Here is a 5626-nt window from a genome sequence, read left to right as displayed (position 1 = left end):
AAAATAAAATATCAAGAAATATACTTAACCAAGGAGGTAAAAGACCTCTATAGGGAAAAGTACAAAACATTGCTGAAAGAAATTGACACATGATGTTTTTCCATTGACACAAACAAATGGACACACATCCTATGCTCATGAACAGGTAGAATTAATATTGTGAAAATAACCATACTGCCAAAAACATTCTACAAATTCAATGCAAATTCTCAAAATAGCACCATCATTCTTCACAGAACTAGAAAAAACAATCCTAATTGCATATGCAACCAAAAAAAGAGTCCACATAGTCAAAGCAAGACTAAGCAAAAAAGAACACATCTGGAGGCATCACATTAGCCGACTTCAAACTATACTATAAGGCCATAATCACCAAAATACAGCATGGTATTGGTATAAAAATGGGCATAGAGGCCAATGTAACAGAATAGAGAACTCAGATATAAAGCTAAATACTTACAATCAACTGATCTTCAACTAAGCAAACAAAAACAAAGTGGGGGAAGGACGCCCTATTCTACAAATGGTGCTGGGATAATTGGCAAGCCACATGTAGAAGAATGAAACTGGATCCTCATCTCTCACCTTATGCAAAAAGCAACTCAAGATGGATCAAAGACTTAAATCTAAGACCTGAAACCATAAAAATTCTAAAACATCAGAAAAACCCTTCTATTCTAAAAAATAAATAAAAAAGCAGTCGTTAATGGTCAGGGGCACATCCCTCCCACTTTCATCGGTTCCTAGCCCACAAAAGGAAAGTGAGATCTTCCAGTTAGGAGCAATTTGGTGAAAGGAGCGGCTAGAGCTGGAATAACTGTCTGCATGGCTGCACTATGGTATCAGAGTGAAGAAAAGAAGTCAGGATAGTGTGGAGGGCACAGTTGCAAGCTGAGTCTTTCCATGAGACAGTGTGGGGAGAATTCTCCCTACTAGATTTAGATAGATCAATGTGCCAAAGTTAAAGAAAAAAAATCCAAATAATCAGCAGTTCAAACACTATTGAATTTCAAACTTCTCCCACTGAGATAGCTCAAACAGCAGTAACAATCTAGATCTTTCCAGGAAGTGAAGGTAGAGCCCCTGGCATTCCTGCTGAGAGCCCTGTGTTAGGCCCTAGAAGTATCAGCTGCTGCTGCAGTTGCTGCTGTTGCTCCATTTGCAACTTCTCAGTCTCAAAGACAAGGGGAAGAACCAGGATCATAAAGGAAGTGGTCCCAGTCCACAAGGCTGCCCTGGAAAACCTGTACATGCTTTGAGCCACAAAGAGGAAGAGATCAGAAGTGGCTCCAGCCACGGACCGGACCCTCTCCGGAAACATCTCCGTCAGGCCCCACAGTCTCTCTGACAGGGTCTCCTCTAGCTCCTCATCGTCATCCTCCTCCAGCTCCTCCTCAGTCTTCACGGCTTTGCCTTTTGGGAGCAATTCATCCGGGGACGTCCGGGGATGGGGGTTCCCCTGCACCAACAGCAGCCACGGTGACAGCTATGTAGTCATGTAGTCTGTATTTTTAAAAGCCCCAAGGTAATTCTGATGTAGGCTGGAGCTTGAGAAGCAGAGCTTGAAGAGCATTCAGAATCTTGGCTTTGAGTCCCAGCTGGGGGGATGGAGGCTCTAAGCTCCTACTCTTTCCCCTGGTCCTCATTACAGCCCCTTCTAGCCCCAGCAGCCTCCCTCTTGCCCCGGCTGCCCTGTGATCTTTGCTTGGACAGGGCTCTCTTGCCCAGACCAATTGCCCTGAGATGGTGCAAGAAGTAAGTGGTCAGTGAAGGCTGGCCCTGCCTCTGTCCCCACTGGGTCGCTTCTGCGACTGTTATCCTCCCAGTGGTTAGCCCCATGCAAAGTATGAACTGACACGCCACTCAGTTGCTTTGAAAGGGATGCATCTCCCTGGCTGTCGGCTTGTGACTGTCAGCTTTAGGTGACAGAAATCAGGCTCTAGTGAGAGCATCTGCCAGAGCTTGGAAATTCAAGGTCCCCAAGGGAATGAAAGAAGAGGGAGAAGATGAAGACATTTAGACAAGCGTGGCTGCTGGCCCTCCCAGCAGTCAGGCCCTGCATCCACACTGACATCACCTGGGGAACTTCACAACACCTGGGCACCTGGATGGACCTCACCCCAGGCCAACAGAGAACCCCTGGAGTGGGGGCCTGAATGCTGACCATTTCTCAAGAGCTAGGGTGATGCAAATGTGATTGCTTTAACTTAGCACTTCTCAAACTTGAAGGACAGTAGGGATCTCTGGAGATCTTGTTAAAATGCAGGGCCTGATTCAGTGGGTCTGGGGTGGAGACCACATTTCTGCATTCTAACAAAACTCACCAATTACTTTGCCAAATGACCATTTTGTCTATGTAACCAGATTTCTTGCTTGATTTGGTAAGCACAGTATTTAGATTTTTAAAGGGAAATTCATGCTTGCTTAAGAAACTTTACTAGCAGAAAGTCAGTTGCCAGCAATTCATTTGAGAATTTGAGTTTATGCTAACTTTTCATGTAAGATATTTACGTGAAAGTTTACATGTAAGATATTTCAATTCAGCCTGCCAGCCCTTGAGGGGGAGCATGACCACATAGGTAGGTCTTTGGGTGGGGCCCCAACTGTCCCAGAACCTCCCAAATTCATCAGGTTCTGCTGTCACCTCTTTTACATTTGGAGGATCTGCTGCTAAAAGTGTTTGAAAACTAGATCTTTGTATCCATATGGTGCATTTGACATTTGGGAAATGTGAGGCTCAGAGAAGTTAAGCATGTTCCCTGAGGTTGCACAGCCTAGGCCATCAGCCCAGAGAGATGCTGTAGACCCTGTGGTGCCAACTCAGGCAGACCCAAGCCCATGGCTCAGCAGCCCCTTATGCCCCAGGCTTACCTTCCTGGTGGTGGGATTGCCCAGCTGACAGCCCAGAAGGTGCCCAGACTGAAGGCAGTACCTGGAGGAGTTTGGAGTCAGCACCCTCAATTCCCCCTACAACCCTAGTTCCATGGACTGTCTCCCTCTGAGGCTTCTCTGGTCCCATCTCCCTTCCTCTTAGCAGTGGCAACAAAGGCTACTTATTTAATCTTAGGTTCACTGAGGGCTTTAGAGGCCAGAGAACAGATGCCTGTGCCTGCCAGTCATCTTCCACCTTGTTCTGGAAAGGGACAATCCTCCTGTGGCCATAAATGACCATTGTGTTGGAACCAAGGTAGCAGCAACATCATCAAAGCTGCAGTGAAGGCAGCAGCTGAGAATACCAGGTATGAGCAACTCAGCCCTCACCTGGAGGACAAGCATGCACTCCTGTAAGGCTGGACTGTCCCTACCTTGTCCTGGGGGAAGCCACCTTAGCAGGGGAAGTATCCTGCAGTGGGGAGGCAAAGAGAAGGGAGAGAAGGGAAGGGGTATGGGGATGAAACGCCTATCCCAGAGCCCGTTTGCAGTAACTGACTGGTGAGACTCAAACACTGCCCCAGAAACCAGGAGGAGGATTAGCTCTGCAGCCTTCCCAAGCACGTGTAGATCCCCAGTGCTACTTGTGACCTATTAGACCTATCTATTATAGAGCTTGAGGGTAGGACATGCCTTCAGAAGTTCATCTGCCTAAGCTTCTGCCTTTAGGCGGGCTGGTGACTTTCATGTTCGTTGCACAGATGAGGCAATTGAACCCTGAGAGGTGAGTCAGTGGAAGAAGAAAGCCCTGAACCTGGCTCCCCTGCCTTCTGATTCAGGGATGGACTGTGTCCCCCGGTGTCTTTCCCATATGACCTTTCCTCCCTTCCTCTGGTCTCCCAGTGGGGAACGGGCTGGACAGGACAGGTGTCAAAGGCTAAACAAAGCCAGGGAAATTGGAGTGGAAATGACCAGGAACCTTCTGTGGGGGATTTTGAGGATAGAGCAACTGCTGGGGTATGGGGCTGAACTCAGGCTGCAGGGTTGGAGAGCTCCTGCTGAGGAGATTTAGCTGAGGGCTCCCAGCAGCCTCGGGGGTGAGCAGGGGCAGGCATGATCCCAGCCCAGCTGTGGGAGGCTGGGAACCTTTCAGGTGGGCACTCTTGTCTTGGCATGAGGCCTCAAGGGATGCACAAAGACCCATACCAGACAAAGCTAGCTGATGCTGCTGTGCCCTCTGAGGGTTTACAGTATGGGTGGGGACTCCTCCCTGCCATGACCATTGACCCAATGTGTTGTGGGAAGTCAGGGACCCTGAATGGAGGGACCAGCTGAAGCCATGGCAGAAGAATGTGGATTGTGAAGATTTCATGGACATTTATTAGTTCTCCCAAATTAATACTTTTATGATTTCTTACACCTGTCTTTACTGCAGTCTCTAAACATAAATTGTGAAGATTTCATGGACACTTATCACTTCCCCAATCGATACCCTTGTGATTTCGTATGCCTGTCTTTACTCTCTTAATCCTGTCATCTCGTAAGCTGAGGAGGATGTATGTCGCCTCAGGACCCTGTGATGATTGCGTTAACTCCACAAATTGTAGAGCATGTGTGCTTGAACAACATGAAATCTGGGCACGTTGAAAAAAGAACAGGATAACAGCAATGTTCAGGGAACAAGAGAGATAACCTTAAACTCTGACCACCACTGAGCCAGATGGAACAGAGCCATATTTCTCTTATTTCAAAAGCAAATGGGAGAAATATTGGTGAATTCTTTTTCTCAGCAAGGAACATCTCTGAGAAAGAGAATGTTCCCCTGAGGGTAGGCCTCTAAAATGGCCCCCTTGGGTGTGGCCGTCTTCTATGGTCAAAACTGTAGGGATGAAATAAGCCCCAGTCTCCCATAGCATTGCCAGGCTTATTAGGACGAGGAAATTCCCACCTAATAAATTTTGGTCAGACCTGTTGCTCTCAAACCCTGTCTCCTGATAAGATGTTATCAATGACAATGGTGCCTGAAACTTCATTAGCAATTTTAATTTTGCCCCGGTCCTGTGGTCCTGTGATCTCCCTCTGCCTCCATTTGCCTTGTGATATTCTATTACCTTGTGAAGCACATGATCTCTGTGACCCACACCCTATTCGTACACTCCCTCCCCTTTTGAAAATCACTAATAAAAACTTGCTGGTTTCACGGCTCAGGGGGCATCACTGAACCCACCGACATGTGATGTCTCCCCTGGATGCCCAGCTTTAAAATTTCTCTCTTTTGTACTCTGTCCCTTTATTTCTCAACCTGGCTGATGCTTAGGGAAAATAGAAAAGAACCTACGTGACTATCGGGGGCAGGTTCCCTGATACCAATCAAAACATCAGATGCAGGTGGTACCAGAGCAGTGTCCAGCTGCAGGTCCTGCATGTTCCCACTCCAGTGGGATGCCTCCACCTTTGCCCTTTGGGGTCTTTGACACTCTACCCTTCTGTTGAGGCACGAGTATGGTGCTCAGGAGTAGGTGCACTGGGGTCCAAGTTCACCTCCACCACTTCCTAGCTGGGCAATTAACTGACAGCAGCATCTGAAGAACCAGGAATGGCCAGGCTCAGTCTCCAAAGGTCCTGCGAGGCAGAACCCACATCCCTGACAGTTCTGTAGGCAAAGAAATGGAGGTACTGTCATGTTCCCCCATCCCTACCCTGGGACATCTTGCTTTTCTCATGTGTGGAACAGGCATAGCATTAGGACCTACCA

General features: G+C 47.7%; 1 pseudogene; it reads right to left on the bottom strand.

Moving 5' to 3' along the window:
- Window positions 1-1051: 1051 nt before the first annotated feature.
- Window positions 1052-5296, bottom strand: LOC101140957 (mitochondrial import receptor subunit TOM22 homolog; annotated as a pseudogene).
- Window positions 5297-5626: the final 330 nt, after the last annotated feature.

This window comes from Gorilla gorilla, chromosome 8, assembly GCF_029281585.2.
Source record: "Gorilla gorilla gorilla isolate KB3781 chromosome 8, NHGRI_mGorGor1-v2.1_pri, whole genome shotgun sequence".
Lineage (NCBI taxonomy): Eukaryota > Metazoa > Chordata > Mammalia > Primates > Hominidae > Gorilla > Gorilla gorilla.
This window is presented reverse-complemented; position numbering and strand designations above follow the sequence as displayed.